The sequence below is a fragment of the Phocoena phocoena genome, chromosome 5 (genome assembly GCF_963924675.1).
Source record: "Phocoena phocoena chromosome 5, mPhoPho1.1, whole genome shotgun sequence".
NCBI lineage: Eukaryota > Metazoa > Chordata > Mammalia > Artiodactyla > Phocoenidae > Phocoena > Phocoena phocoena.
This window is the reverse complement of record NC_089223.1, coordinates 60,418,042-60,435,737: the sequence shown is the minus strand read 5'-3', so window position 1 is coordinate 60,435,737 and position 17,696 is coordinate 60,418,042. Positions and strand designations below refer to the sequence as shown.

Sequence of the window (17,696 nt, the reverse complement as noted above, 5' to 3'; positions counted from 1 at the left end):
TCTTGCTCACCCTAGCTATTTGCAGCACCACATTAAATATCAGTGTTTGCTGAAGAAGGAACACTTATGTCCCCATGCCTCCTGTGGGCCACTTTTCAGCCTCCAGAAGCAACTTCTGTGACATGCCAAACATCATACAGATCAAAGAGACTGTATCTGTGAATACTGTGCTCGGGCCTTCAAGAGTTCCCACAATCTGGCAGTGCACCGGATGATTCACACTGGCGAGGAGCCATTACAATGCGAGATCTGTGGATTTACTTGTCAGCAAAAGGCATCCTTTAATTGGCACATGAAGAATCATGATGCAGAGTCCTTCTACCAGTTTTCTTGCAATATCTGTGGCAAAAAAAAATGAGAAGGACAGCATAGTGGCTCACAAAGCAAAAACCCACCCTGAGGTGCTGATTGCTGAAGCTCTGGCTGCCAATGCTGGCGCCCTCATCACCAGCACAGATATCTTGGACACTAATCCAGAGTCCCTGACGCAACCTGCAGATGGTCAGGGTCTTCCTCTTCTTCCTGAGCCCTTGGGAAACTCCATCTCTGGCGAGCGCCTCCTGCTAGTAGCTAGCTGAAGGGCTGTCAAGGTCATACTGTAGTGGAAAGGAACCTGTGAGCCTGATGGATGATGGGAAGATCTTTGTGCGAAGTGGCAGCAGTGGAGGTGCTGAAGGACTGGTCATGAACTCGGATATACTCGCTGCTACCACAGAGGTTCTGATTGAAGATTCAGACTCTACTGGACCTTAGTGGAAGGGAAGACTTTGGGCACTGGGACAGCTAAGACTTTGTATTTAAAAGACAAAAAGGACCAAAAAAAAAAAAAAATTAGAGCATTTAAAATCCAGTAAAATAAAAAAAATTAGAGAATTTAAAAAAATTCCCTAATATACCATTTTAAAGAGAAATAATTATTTTTCTTTCAGCATAATTGTTTGTGATGACTATTTCAGGAACTTTGAAATATAAAATAAGAAAAAGAATTTTAGCATGAAACAATAATTAGGTGGAAAGGTTTTATACTTTTTATGGAAAATTTATCTATAAATTTCACTTTAAAAATATTATGCATTTATTAAATATATGTTTTGTGCCAAACACTGCATGAGTTGTTTTATTTCAGTTGTTTTACTTAATATTCCTTGCAAAGAAACTAAATTGTATGATTTGTTTTTCACAGATATCTATAAGATATTAAATTTTCACCAGGAATTGTAAAGAAAAACAGGTGGAACAGATTTTTCAATACTCTAATTTGAGGGGAAAATTTAACATGCTTTAAATTTGTTATATTAAAGCAGGCAAATTTGATGAAAATGGAATAGGTCAAAACGCAGAGTTCACTAATATGAAGACGTGATATATTCTAAAAGATACTATTAAAAAATGTTTGTAAGGTCTTTTAATATTCAAATATTAAAATTGCCTCTTTTTCTCTTTTTTTGAAACAGATGAGGGATATTTATAACATCTAGATAAAACATAGGTTACATTGTCTCCGGTTTCGGTTTGAATGAAAGTATTTTTTCCTACTAATAAAACTGTTGCCAGGGTTTGTGATTTTTTTTTTTTTATCTAAGATCTTGTACTCAGCTATTTATTTATTTATTTATTAACATCTTTACTGGAGTATAATTGCTTTACAATGGTGTGTTAGTTTCTGCTTTATAACAAAGTGAATCAGTTATACATACACATATGTTCCCATATCTCTTCCCTCTTGCGTCTCCCTCCCTCCCCCCCTCCTTATCCCACCCCCTTAGGTGGTCACAAAGCACCAAGCTGATCTCCCTGTGCTATGTGGCTGCTTCCCACTAGCTACCTATTTTAAGTTTGGTAGTGTATATATGTCCATGCCACTTTGTCACAGCTTACCATTCCCCCTCCCCATATCCTGAAGTCCATTCTCTCGTAGGTCTGTGTCTTTATTCCTTTCTTGCCCCTAGGTTCTTGATGACCTTTTTTTTTCTTTCTTAGATTCCATATATATGTGTTATATATAAAATTTGTCCATTTCTTCCAGGTTGTCCATTTTATTGGCATATAGTTGCTTGTAGTCATCTCTCATGATCCTGCAGTGTCAGTTGTTACTTCTCCTTTTTCATTTCTAATTCTATTGATTTGAGTCTTCTCCCTTTTTTTCTTGATGAATCTGGCTCATGGTTTATCAATTTTGTTTATCTTGTCAAAGAACCAGCTTTTAGTTTTATTGTTCTCCTGTAGCTTAATTATGCCTGCGAAGATTACTGCACCTTTTTCCAATCACCTTTCCCCACCCTCCCCAAGCTCCCCATACCTCAGAACGCCCTGCTTCTTTATTCTTTATCCTGCAAACCTCCCAAGGTTCTCACCCTCGAGGTGGAGGTTCGGAGAGTTGTTCTCCCTTCTCGTTTGGTTGCCCTGGAAATAAATAGTCTGCTGCATACCTCAGCTTCTCAGCGGTTTGGCTTGCTGTGTGTCAGGTCTTCTAATATATACGACTTGAAGAACAAGTTTATGGCTAAACTGGAGTTTGAAAACTTAGACCAATGTGGGGCATTGGTCTTCTCCTGCCCTTGGACTCAGACTCATATTGGAACTTACACCATTGGCATCTGCTCTAGACTTAGACTGGAAAAGCCATCTGTTCTTCTGGGTCTTCACCTTGCAAACTCCATATCTTGGGACATCTCAGTTTCTCAGCCTCCATAACCACTTGAGCCAATTCATTACATTAAAAAAAAAAAAAAAAGTATATTAAAAAAAAAAAAGGTTCCTGAGTGATCCCTTTTCCTTCTGTAAGCAGATAGTAAATCAGTATTCCAAATTTTTCCTGGGGCTGTTTTTCTTTACTAAATAGTAAACTTTAGGTAACTAAAGTTTGTGTCTTCAAAAAAAGTGTACTTCCTAAGGTAACATACACTCTTTTGGAAAAGTTTTTAACAATGCAGCATTACTAATTTTAATTACCTGCAGTCTATACTTTCAGAATGTACTTTCTTGAGGTATATATGTCTTATTTTGCTGTTATGTAATCCATCTGGGTAGTTGATAGTCTGATTTAAAATCAACGAATTGATCTTATTTCCTATGTGCAGAATTAAGAGATAGAGGTCACTGGGGAAATCTTTTGTATTAGGAAGGGTTTTTCCTTGAGTTCGTTTCTAACTTATAGCTTAATTTTCCACTCCAAACACAATCATGCTTTTAATCATGGTTTTGCCAGTCTCCTACTAGAAAAATTATATATACATATATCTGAGTATATATATAATATATTTAAACTTGTAAATGTATTTTTTTAAAAATCTATTTTTTACATAATAAAAAGTATGCTTCTGAGTTGTTTCCTATGATGATCTATGCTATGGTTGAGTTTGATCATGTTACAGAGTTAACTTTGGGGTGAATAGTCATTTTTTTTCCTAGAAGTATTTAAGTATCAGAACATAAAATGTAAAGGGATTGCCATGTCAGAAATTTTTAGGAAAGCACGTGGTACAAGAGGTATAGGCCTTGGGTGAACGAGTGAATATCAAAATAAATGAGGATAATATATTTGCTGTTAAAAAATAAGTAAAAGTCCAAACATAAGTCCATGTAATTCTATGTGTTCTTCGCATTTTGCAAGTATCAACATCTGAAAACATAATATGAAACAAAAATTAAATGTTTGTTATATTACATTGTCATTATGTATGTGTATATGTGTGTGTGGTGGGGAGAGAGAGAGGGAAAGAGAGAAAGAGGCTGTAATATGATATCATATGAGTGTCATAACCTAAGTTTCAAGGTCTGCTTAGTAGAGGTCTAGAAAAGTCTGAAGTAAAAGGAATAACAGAACAGGACAAATACTGGAACAGCAGCGAGCAATTCTTTCAGACGCAAAATATGTACCAAACTGTGATGGTCAAAATAATTATGGGTTCACTGATCTCAGGAAACAAAGGAATGTAGAAATGGGGATTTGGGATAGTAGCAAGGCTGAAATACATGTAAATATGTGATCTTACTAGGAAATTGCTTTCAATACAAAAAAAGGAGTCTGATATTGAGTCCTTGTACCACGAACCTGGTGACAGGCTCGAGGCAAAATGATTAGATCCCTTAACAGACATGTTATTGCTGGATGTGAGGAAAGGCAAAAGCAAGAATACTGGTCCAAGTCAGGTCTTCATCTGATAGATAAAACTATTCTCATAGTGTTAGGGCTTGTGTGTGAGTGTGGGTGTGCATGTGTGCACATATTTGTAAAGATGAGATTATTTACGTATGTTAATACAAGTCATTTGCAACACTCTTCCATCAATAAAAGCTTCTGTGATGTATATAGGAAAGGCATAAACACTTAAAAGAGAAAATCCCTGAGCAGCTGTCTGTAGGAGTGAAGCTGAGTGAGCTGACCTGACTTATCTGAAAAAATAACACTGTCAAATATTTCTGCCTTTTTTTTAAAAAAAAGATATGTCCCCATTCTCAGGAAAGTTTTTGCCTTTTTCTTACTAAGGACTTTAGGGTATCAACCATGATTAAATAAACAAAACACTCCAGTAGTTTTCCTGGGGCTCATCAAAAAATGACAAGCCTACATTACCAATATTCCTGATTTAAAAGTATTGTTTTATTAGAGTGACTTTTTCAAAGTGAAGAAGAATTTACAAATTCTTCTTTTAACAACAAATTAAGTGAAAAAATATGTTGAATACAGTAAAATCAATATTGGAATACTCTCATAATTAAATGATTTAAACGCAGAATTGATATCTATGACCCAAAATTGCTTAGAACAGGGTAAAATAAGCAGAGCCAATCTATTAGTGTAGTGCTTATCTTGTGGTAAACATACATGTTATCTAATTATTTTCAACAAAGTGTTGTGAGGTAGGCATCGTTTTTATTCTCATTTTACACAGGAAAAAAAATTTGGCCCTTAGATGGGTGGGATGGGGGTGAAGGAGGTCCAAGAGGGAAGGGATGTATGTGTATACACATAGCTGATTCACTTCACTGTACAGCAGAAAGTAACAAAACATTGTAAAGCAAATATATCCTGATTAAAAGAAAAATAGAAGTACTAAGCAAGAAACTCTGAAAAGTAAGATATATATTCCAGATTTTGATGCAAATATGTTCTATATAAACAGAAAGGATGTTCTTCTGTCTAACAAACACTTATCAACAATATTATGTGCTTGGAAGATTTTAGATGAAACAGATTTGATATCTTTTTTGATAGAGCCTATGGTCTAATGGCTTGCTTCAATTTCAGTGAAAACAGAATTCAATATATAAGGACTACAGCAGAGAGAACATGTACTTAATTTTATCTCATGAAAATGGAATGTACTTTGGAGGATGGGGATCCTACATTTGGTTTTAGAATAATGAGTAGAAATAACCAGTTGAAAATGTTTAACAGCATAAAATCTGAAACCAGACTCTCTAGATTTATATTCCAGCTCCCAGTTCACTAGCTAAGTATGTTAATTAGGATAAATGTGCCTCAGTTCCCTTACATATAAAATGAGATAATAATAGTACATAGATCTTTTGTTAGATTTAAGTGCATTTATATATGCATATTGCTTACAACAGGGCTTGTTTTAGAGAAAAACTATGGAAGTGGTTACTATTATTATTATTATCATTATCACTATTATTACTCCAGACATGACATGCACTAAACACACAGTGTACACACACCCGTAGACATTTAAGTGAAGTCAAGGAGGCAAAAAACAGCATGGTATGCTTATGGAGCCACAAGAAATTTGGTGAATGAGGCATGAAGTAGTAAGAGGGGTTAAGGAGAGGGAGCATAGGGCCAAATCATAGAATGACTTAAATGTTATATTAAAAGACTTCAACTTTGTAATAGGGAACAATTGAAAGATCTCAAGTTCTGACATTGGCAGATGTGTTTTTATGTACCACTCCGGGGGGAAACAATTGATTTGAGTGCAGCAGAAGCAGGGGTACCTAGGGGGCTACTTGTAATGGTTGAGATGAGAAGTGATGAGGACTTAAATTGATACAATAATATTAGATACGAATAAAAAGGGGCAAGCACATTTTAGAAACATAAACAGAAGTGTTTGAGTGATTTGATGAGGGTAAAGAAGAGAATTGAAAATTCCTTTTAAGATTTTGGTAACACTGAAGTCAATCGTGTTAAAAAAAAAAAATACAAAGGTACAAAATAAGCAAATTCAGTTTAACACATGATGCGTGGGCAGGCTTGAGATGCCTGCCTGGCAAGAATGAGGATGCCCGGTATAAAGTAATATACACTACCCTGGAGCTATATTTGTATTTAACCATCCATAGGACTCTAGATATTTGTTTCACAGTTTCTTAAATTTATAAATGTAGAATATGGCCTGCCACAAGAGAAATTTCTCAGGCAGTACAAGTTCTATTGTAATTTTTTTTTGTTATTGTCAATGTGATTGTTGTCAAACTCTATATTATGAAAACTCTTGATTTTTAATGAAAATAAATTGAAAATATGCAAATGCTGCTTCAGAATAAACATTTTTGTTAGATGTTTCAGTGAACTTTTAGGAAATGTGTGTTTACTCACTTTGGGGACAGATGAAACAGAGAAACAAAGAAATTATCTGAGCTTGCTCCTAGAATTCTTTCTCCAACTGAAAATTCCTCTAACTCCCCGTTGCAATTTAGTAAAATATACATCCACCTCTTCTGGTACTAAGCATTTTTTAATCTTTCTAAATTTGTTCCACTACTAATCAAAATGGAAACTTTAGGTCTTACACTTTGGTTACTAATTACCTGCTGCACTTTATATTATGTGACCATTTTATGATTCAAATTGATTTCAAATAATGAATATAAAATGAGTAGGGCCAGCTTTTCTACAATAGCTCTTTGTATTTTTATTGCCTTTATATTATTTTTTCTCCTTTGCAATCAAATTTCACTTACAGAATTGGCAAGAGCTAAAAGCTCTGTACTGTGTTCTTTTGACCTTTTATTTATTAAAATGCTTTGGGTACAGATTAATTTACTTTGCAAATATTTATTGTTGTTTCACCTGACTTGAAAAGGGAGCTGTAGGCATTTTGATAAATGAATTGAGAGGTTGTCTGGCTTCTCCATACCTTCTGGAATTACTTTTATCCTTTACTGAAATGATATCTTGCAATTTTCTGCTAGTGTGTCCCTAGGGAAACCGCAGCTGATATTTCTATGAATTCTATTGCTGCAGCAATAGCTCTATTTTCCTTTGCTCTCTGTTAGTGGAGATACATTGTTATAAAAAAAATGTAACCCTCTGAAGCACTGGGTTTTTGTATGTCAAGCCTTTTAGTTATGCATTACAGATAGAAATAAATGAGGTTGAGTTGTAAATAGTCAGGAGAATGGGTCTTTAATCAGTGGATGTTGTCACAGGATAATTCTTGGTATGCATTATGGTTCTAGCAACTTCTTATCAGACACTCCATTTATCATAGCACTTCCTTAGTTGTGTATGACTCTGACAGTTACCTGGTTCTCTTTTTCTGTAAAGATGCTGGTCTTAGACACAAAGCTCTCTCTTTTATCAGTATAAAAATAAAAGATTTAGTTCAGCTTCAAATTGTACTTGAAAAAAATAAAAATGCAATGGATTCCTCATGTCACTGTTAAGTCAGGTGAACAAATAATAGGTGGACTCTTCTATGGGATAACACAGAAACAAGTTAAAGGTGAAATTTCTAGTTGACTGGGTAAAGTCATGAATTTTTCTCACAAACCCACCCAATCCACTGGTTGCCTTCAATATCAAGGGAGGCTGTGTCCAACAACTTCCTGCTCCTTTCCATTAGAAATTCTATGACACTATTTTATTCATTTATTCAACAGATTTGTATTGAAGCCCCACAAATCATTAGATACTGTTCTAAGCTATGAAGATCAGCAGTGAATGTGAACATAGAAAGTCACTGCCCTCATGGGGATTACCCTTTAATGGAACAAAAGACAATGATGAACAATGAATTAAATGCATGAGTGCTAAGAAGGAAATAAATAAATCAGCCTAAGCGGGCAGAAAGTGACTGAAAAGTTTTATTTTAAACATACTAGTCAGGGAAGGTCTCTCTGACTGGGTGATATTTTGGGGCAGAAACATAATGAAGTAAGGGAACAAGCCCTATAAGATATCTGGGAGAAGAATATTCCAGGCAGAGGTAAAAACCATGGCAAAGGCTTGAAGGCAGAATTTCAGGAATAGTTGGTGTGTTCCAGAAATAGCAAGAAGCACAAATGGCTGTAGTTAATGAAGCTAGGAGGAGAGACTAAGTCAGAAAAGGAGAAAAAAGCATGCAATGCTTGAAGGCCAAGAGGAAGACTCTGGCTTTCACTGAAGGAAGTTGGAATCTATTGGCTTTCAGCAAAGTGACATGATAAGACTTTAGTTTTTAAAAGATCACTCTAGCTACTGTAACAAGTAGTGAGACCACATGTTTTGATTTTTACCTGGAGTATTGCCAGGCACAGCAAAATACCAACATATCACCAGGTCCACCATGCTGAGGCTGATGGATTTTTGTTTTTCATTTATTTTGTCCATTAGAATTTTAATTTTCAGAGTTAGGTTTTTAGTTTAAGATCTTAAATGGGAGTGATTACATGAGAGATATTAATTAGATCTTCATGGACTAAAATATCTGTGTATTTACATAGCAGATCATTTCTCAGGTTGGGATGCCTACCTTTCTTGGTCTGGGGTATCGGAGACCCTTGGTAAATCTACAACATGGTTCCATAGCCTCTTGACAATCACATGTATTACACTTCCCTTTAGTTCATTGATTATATTAAAACTGTTATTTTTGATTCTTATATGTAAACAACTGGTACAATAAAATCAATGAACACCAGAGGGGGAGAACAGAAATTGTTTGAAAAGTCCCTTAAAATTTTTCTATAATTCTAAGTCATCTTTATGTGTTATATTCCTTAAAAATAACAGAAGAAAACAGAGTCCAAAATGAGTTTAAAAGTTTATGCACATGTTACTATGGCTCAGAATCTCTGTCCCTGAGATAGATCATAGAAAAGGATCAAAGTCACAGCCCCTCCTTTCCAACTCAAACAGCACCATTTCCCCTCAGCTGAAATGAACAGTAAATATTTCCACAATGGCTTGGTTCTGAGCTGTTGGCAAAACCTCAAGTTGTCATCTAATTATCCAGTAAAACAGGCCAGCTCCTGAGTGTCAGAGACTTTGAACTATCAAGGAAAACCACCTTCAAAACAATGTGAAAATTGTCATGGGAGAAACTGCTAGGTTTTACACAATATATGTCTCCCCATTTTTCTGTAGAGAATAGAAATTGTAGCTTGGCACAAGGCAGCTGACTAGAAGACTACATTGTTCGGCCTTCCTTGCAACTAAGTGTGGTCACGTTAAGTGTTGACCCACGGAATATGAGAAGTATGGATGAGTAGAAATTTCAGGTCTTATTCCTAACAGAAGAGTTCCACCATCATTTCCCTTCCTCCTGCATCTTTCTAATAAGAGTACAAGTATGGCAACAAGTAACCTTGGACCTTGTACGTGAGGGTTATGCCACAGAGATGGCAGAACCACAAAATACATGGGTCTGTGTCTATGACACCATGATGCTGATCCATTATCTTGGATTAATTACTCTCCCATCATTACTTTTGAGAAAAATCAACTTGCTTCTTATTTGAGTCACCTTTACTTTGGGTCTTTGTTATAGCACCATATGTATAATCTCTTAAAAATAAAAATTAGTGGGGTTTCTAATAAATACATCCATCCTTTCAATAAAAACACGACCACCATAGACAAGCCAACTCTATGTCTCTGAAGCTGAGAACAGTATTCCAACTTTAAAATCCAGATTAAGAAAACTTTACTACCTTCTTAGTTATATAAGATCACCTTCACAAGGTGAAAGGCCTTTTCTGTTTTCTAAGGTGTAGCTACATTCTGTACTTTAAAAAAATTTTTAAATGAATATACTGCCATTATGTATAAACTGATTCTAACAAATCATATATTTTTCCTCACTGATCTGTATTTAGAACTTGTAATTGTGTCAGAGACCTGACTTTGGTTTGATACAAAAGTGTTTCTAAAACGTTTGTCTGGGGGCTTCACTGGTCGTGCAGTGATTGAGAATCTGCCTGTTAATGAAGGGGACAGGGGTTCAAACCCTGGTCTGGGAGGATCCCACATGCCACGGAGCAACTAGGCCCATGAGCCACAACTACTGAGCCTGCGTGTCTGGAGCCTGTGCTCCGCAACAAGAGAGGCCGCGATAGTGAGAGGCCCGTGCACCACGATGAAGAGTGGCTCCCGCTTGCCACAACTAGAGAAAGCTCTGGCACAGAAATGAAGACCCAACACAGCAAAAATAAATTAATTAATTAAAAAAAAAAGTTTGTCTGATCAAAAGTCTTTGATCAAGGAAGAGTTTATTTTTGCTGTTTTTTTCTCCCCCTTTAATCTTTTAAGTATGGTTCTAAGTTTTAGCAGGGTTGAAAGAACTTAAAAAATATTTTTAGAGATTAGTTCAAGATGGCAGAGTAGAAGGACCCACTCCCTCTTGCAAGAGTAGTGCACTCACTCCCTCTTGCCAGAGCACCAGAATCACAACTAACAATCAACGACAGGAAGACACTGCAACTCACCAAATAAGATACTTCACATTCAAAGACAAAGGAGAAGTCACAATGAGATGGTAGGAGGGGCACAATCACAAAAAAATCAAATTACATATCCGCTGGATGGGCGACTCACAAACTGGAGAACACTTATACCACAGAAGTCCACCCACTGGACTGAAGGTTCTGAGCCCCATATCAGTCTTCCCAACCTGGGGGTCCGGCAATGGGAGGAAGAATTCCCAGAGAATCAGACTTTGAAGACTGGCAGGATTTGATTGCAGGACTTTGACAGGACTGGGGAAAACAGAGACTCCACTCTTGGAGGGCACACACAAAATAGTGTGCACATCGGGATCTAAGGGGAAGGAGCAGTGATGCCATAGAGACTGAACCAGACCTACCTGCTAGTGTTGGAGGGTCTCCTACAGAGGCAGGGTTAGGAGGTGGCTGTGGCTCATTGTGGGGACAAGGGCACTGGCAGCAGAAGTTCTGGGAAGTACTCCTTGGCATGAGTCATCTGGTCCGCTATTAGCCCCACCAAAGAGCCTGTAGCCTTCAGTGCTGGGTCACATTCAGCTATACAACCAACAGGGAGGGAACTCAACCCTACCCATCAGCAAACAAGTGGATTAAAGTTTTACTAAGCTCTTCCCAACAGAGCAACGCCCAGCTCTACACACCACCAGTCTCTCCCATCAGAAAGTTTGCACAAGCCGCTTAGATAGCTTCATCTACCAGAAAGCAGACAGCAGAAGCAAGAAGAACTACAATCCTGCAGCCTGTGGAACGAAAACCACAGTCACAGAAAGATAGACAAAATGAAAAGGCAGAGGACTATGTACCAGATGAAGGAACAAGATAAAACCCCAGAAAAACAACTAAATGAAGTGGAGAAAGGCAACTTCACTCCACTATTCAAAAGAATTCAGAATAATGATAGTGAAGATGATCCAGGACCTCGGAAAAGAATGGAGGCAAAGATTGAGAAGATACAAGAAATGTTTAACAAAGACCTAGAAGAATTAAAGAACAAACAAACAGTGATGAATAATACAATAACTGAAATGAAAAAGGCACTAGAAGGAATCAATAGCAGAATAACTGAGGCAGAAAAGCGGACAAGTGGCCTGGAAGACAGAATGGTGCAAATCACTGCCATGAAACAGAATAAAGAAAAAAGAATGAAAAGAAATGAAGACAGCCTAAGAGACCTCTGGGACAATATGAAACACACCAACATTTACATTATAGGGGTCCTAGAAGGAGAAGAGAGACAGAAAGGACCTGAGAAAATATTTGAAGAGATTATAGTTGAAAAATTCCCTAATATGGGAAAGGAAATAGCCACCCAAGTCCAGGAAGCACAGAGACTCCTAGGCAGGATAAACCCAAGGAGAAACATGCCAAGACATACAGTAATCAAATTGACAAAAATTAAAGACAAAGAAAAATTATTAAAAGCAACAAGGGAAAAATGACAACATACAATAAAACTCCCATAAGGTTAACAGCTGATTTCTCAGCAGAAACTCTACAAGCCAGAAGGGAGTGGCATGATTTATGTAAAGTGATGAAAGGGAAGAACCTACAACCAAGATCACTCTACACAGCAAGGATCTCATTCAGATTTGACAGAGAAATTAAAACTTTACAGACAAGCAAAAGCTAAGAGAATTCAGCACCACCAAACCAGCTCTACAACAAATGCTAAAGGAAGTTCTCTAAGTGGGAAACACAGAGTACAAAAGGACCTACAAAAACAAACCCAAAACAATTAAGAAAATGGTAATAGGAACATACAGGTTGATAATTACCTTAAATGTGAATGGATTAAATGCACCAACCAAAAGACACAGTTTCACTGAATGAATACAAAAACAAGACCTGAATATATGCTGTCTAAAAGAGACACACTTCAGACCTAGGAACACATACACTGAAAGAGAGGGAATGGAAAAAGATATTCCGTGCAAAAGGAAATCAAAGAAAGATGGAGTAGCAATGCTCATATCAGAAAAAATAGACTTTAAAATAAAGAATGTTACGAGAGACAAAGAAGGACAATACATAATGATCAAGGGATCAATCCAAGAAGAGGATACAATAATTATAAATATATATGCACCCAACATAGGAGCACCTCCATATGTAAGGCAAATGCTAACAACTATAAAAGAGGAAATCAACAGTAACACAATCATAGTGGGGGACTTTAACACCTCACTTACAACAAAGGACAGATCAAGCAGACAGAAAATTAATAAGGAAACACAAGCTTTAAATGACACAATAGACAAGATAGTTTTCATTGATATTTATTGGACTTTCCATCCAAAATCAGCAGATTACACTTTCTTCTCAAGTGTACACAGAATATTCTCCAGGATACATCACAGCTTGAGTCACAAATCAAGCCTTGGTAAATTTAAGAAAATTGAGGTCATATCAAGTATCTTTTCTGACCACAATGCTATGAGACTAGAAATAAATTACAGGGGGAAAAATGTAAAAAACACAAACACATGGAGGCTAAACAATATGTTACTAAATAACCAATAGATCACTGATGAAATCAAACAGGAAATCAAAAAATTCCTAGAGACAAATGACAACAAAAACACAGCGATCCAAAACCAATGGGAAGCAGCAAAAGCAGTCCTAAGAGGGAAGTTTATAGCAATATGATCCTACCTCAAGAAACAAGAAAAATCTCAAATAAACAATCTAACCTTACATGTAAAGGAACTAGAGAAAGAAGAACAAACAAAACCCAAACTTAGTAGAAGCAAAGAAATCATAAAGATCAGAGCAGAAATAAATGAAGTAGAAACAAAGAAAACAATAGCAAAAATCAATAAAACTAGAATCTTTAGCCAGACTTATCAAGAAAAAGAGGGAGAGGACTCAAATCAATAATATCAGAAATGAAAAAGGAGAAGTTTAAATGGACACCACAGAAATAGAAAGACTCACAAGAGATTACTACAAACAACTCTATGCCAATAAAATGAACAGCTTGGAATAAATGGACAAATTCTTACAAAGGTGTAACCTTCTAAGACTAAACCAGGAAGAAACAGAAAATATGAACAGACTAATCACAAGTAATGAAATTGAAAATGTGATTAAAAATCTTCCAAAAAACAAAAGTCCAGGATCAGATGGATTCACAGGTGAATCCTATCAGTCATTTAGAGAAGAGTTAACACCCATCCTTCTCAAACTCTTCCAAAAATTGCAGAGGAAGGAACACTCCCAAACTCATTCTACCAATCACCCTGATACCAAAACCAGACAAGGATACTACAAAAAATAGAAAATTAGAGACCACTATTGCTGATGAATATAGATACAAAATTCTGCAACAAATACTAGCAAACAGAATCCAACAACATATTAAAAGGATCATACACTATGATCAAGTGGCATTTATCCCAATGATAAAAGGATTCTTCAATATAAGCAAATCAATCACTGTGATACACCATATTAACAGATTGAAGAATAAAAAAACATATGATCAACTCAGTAGAGGCAGGATAATCTTCTGACAAAATTCAACACCGATTTATGATAAAAACTCTCCAGAAAGTGGGCACAGAGGGAACCTACCTCAACATACTAAAAGCCATATACGACAAACTCACAACAAATATCATTCTCAATAGTAAAAAACTGAAAACACTTCCTCTAAGATCAGGAATAAGACAAGGATGTCCACTCTGTCCATGATTATTCAACATAGATTTGGAAGTCTTAGCCACAGCAATCAGAGAAGAAAAAGAAATAAAAGGAATACAAATTGCAAAAGAATAAGTAAATCTGTCACTGTTTGCAGATGACAGAATACTATACATAGATAATCCTAAAGGTGCCACCAGAATATTATTAGAGCTAATCAATGAATTTGGTAAATTTGAAGGTACAAAATTAATGCACAGAAATCTCTTGCATTCCTATACACTATCAATGAAAGATCAGAAAGGGAAATTAAGGAAACAATCCCATTCACCATTGCAACAAAAAAGAATAAAATACCTAGGAATAAACCTACAAGGAGGTAAAAGACCTGTACTCAGAAAAGTATAAGAAGACACTGATGAAAGAAATCAAAGATGACACAAACAGATGGAGAGATATACCATGTTCTTGGATTGGAAGAACCAAAGTTGTGAAAATGACTATACTATCCAGATAAATCTACAGATTCAGTGCCATCCCTATCAAATTACCAGTGGCATTTTTTATAGAACTAGAACAAAAAAAATCTTAAAATTTTTATGGAGGCACAAAAGACCCTGAAGAGCCAAAGCAATCTTGAGGGCAAAAAAAACAGAACTGGAGGAATAAGTCTCCCTGAATTCGGACTACACTACAAAGCTACAGTAATCAAGACAGTATGGTACTGTCACAAAAACAGAAATATAGATCAATGGAACAGGATAGAAAGCCCAGAGTTAAACCCATGCACCTGTGGTGAACTAATATATGACAAAGGAGGCAAGTATATACAATGGAGAAAAGACAGCCTCTTCAATAAGTGGTGCTGGGAAAACTGGACAGCTACATGTAAAAGAATGAAATTAGAACTCTCCCTAACACCATACACAAAAATAAACTCAAAATGGATTAAAGACCTAAATATAAGACCAGACACTATAAAACTGTTAGAGGAAAACATAGGAAGAACACTCTGATATAAATCACAGCAAGATCTTTTTTTGACCCACCTCCTAGAGAAATGGAAATAAAAACAAAAATAAACAAATGGGACCTAATGAAACTTAAAACTTTTTGTGCAGCAAAGGAAACTATAATAATATGCAAAGACAACCCTCGGAATGGGAGAATATATTTGCAGACGAATCAATGGACAAAGGATTAATCTCCAACATATATAAACAGCTCATGCAGCTCAATATTAAAAAGACAAACAACCCAATCAAAAAATGGGCAGAAGACCTAGATAGACATTTCTCCAAAGAAGACATACAGATAGCCAAGAGATACATGAAAAGCTGCTCAACATCACTAATTATTAGAGAAATGCAAATCAAAACTACAACAAGGTATCACCTCACACCAGTTAGAATTGGCATCATCAGAAAATCTACAAACAACAAATGCTGGAGTGGATGTGGAGAAAAGGGAACCCTTGTATGCTGTTGGTGGGAATGTAAATTGATACAGCCACTATGGGGAACAGTACGGAGTTTCCTTAACAAAGTAAAAACAGAATTACCATATGAACCAGCAATCCCACTGCTGGGCATATACCCAGAGAAAACCATAATTCAAAAATACACATGTGCCTAATGTTCATTGCAGCACTATTTACAATAGCCATGTCATGGAAGCAACCTACATGCCCAATGACAGACGAATGGATAAAGAAGATGTGGTACCTATATACAATGGAATATTACTCAGCCATAAACAGGAATGAAATTGGGCCATTTTCAGAGATGTGGATGGATCTAGAGATTGTCACACAGAATGAAGTAATTCAGAAAGAGGAAAACAAGTATCATATATTAATGCATATATGTGGAATCTAGAAAAATGGTACAGCTGAACCAGTTTGCAAGGCAGAATAGAGACACAGATGTAGAGAACAAATGCATGGACACCAAGGGGGGAAAGCGGGGTGGGGGTTGTGGGTTGAATTGGGAGATTGGGATTGACATATATACACTACTATGTATAAAATAGATAACTAATAATTTAAAAAAAGTGTTTTTAAACTTTCTAATGCTATTATTACAGTTTACTGGATATGATTCTACTCCCCTGTGGTTGTTGTCAGTGAAAATCTTATGTAGTATTATGCCTCATTGATTTCTATTTCATCTTCAGTTATTTGGCCCTGTCAGCAATTTATAGCCTCAAGTTTTCTTTGTTTTCTTAATCAACACCTCCAAACACACAGACACAGACACACACACACACACATTTATCTCACTCTGCTTTGTCTGTGTATGTGGGTATGCAATTGCAACTGTGAGTACCTGGAGAGTAGGTACTGTGTTTTGGTCTTATTTATTTATTTCCTGCATAGTTTCTACAGTATTTGACAGAGTAAATTCCAATAAATATTTATTAAATTTAATTAGAATGGGGAGAATTCACTAAAAAAAAAAAATCACCAAACTATTGTGACTGAATTTTGAAGTGATGCTCAAGGAGATGAAATTCATTTATGTATCAAACTTCTCTCTTTTGGAAACTAACTAAAGGTCAAGTTATTCATATACGAACACGCTATCATCTAGAATCATTTTCTTGAATTAATTATCTTACAAAACATGGGTTTCTCAGGTGCAAACAAATACTAAGTGTGCCAAAGTATACTCTAAGTAAAGTGAAACTTACTCTTAACTCTACTGTAATTATTTTGAGTTTCACTGCTGATTTACAAGTATTCACCATAGAAAATGCATATTATATATATTATATATTACATAATCTGATTAGAGTAAGGAGAATTTTCATAACTTAATTTATTGAAAAAAATTAAAATTACTTTTTGCTCATCATTACATAAACATAATATAATGGCATTATCATAGAATTTGTGATTTAGGGGGAAGCAATGAAATTCATACTTTCAATCATATAATGAGGAAATTAGGACTTAGAAAGGAGTATTGATTGTCCAAAAGCAAGTATACATGCAGGATGAGAGTCGAGAGTTTTAAAAAACTAGCTATTATTTATTGAGTAGACAGTATATTCCATCATATTAGATATGTTCTAGGGAGACAGATTATTGTTGTGGTATCATGTTATTGATTATTAAAGGAAGCCTCTGGAGCAAAATTGTTTAAGTCTTAATCCTGGCTCTTCAATCTAGTAACAGTGTTATCTTAGGCAAGTTCCCTACCCTCTTTATGTCTTATTTTCCTCCTCTGTAAAATAGGGTATATATTAGTACCTTACTAACTGAGTTACTGTGGAGATTAAGGAAGTGAATACATGTGATACACATAGTTTTACATAGTGTTATTCATATAATAAGTTTTAGATGATTATTAGCTATTTTTATTATATAGATCATATTTAAT

General features: G+C 35.8%; 1 pseudogene; it reads left to right on the top strand.

Moving 5' to 3' along the window:
- Window positions 1–211: 211 nt before the first annotated feature.
- LOC136123953 (E3 ubiquitin-protein ligase ZFP91 pseudogene) lies at window positions 212–753 on the top strand (annotated as a pseudogene).
- Window positions 754–17,696: the final 16,943 nt, after the last annotated feature.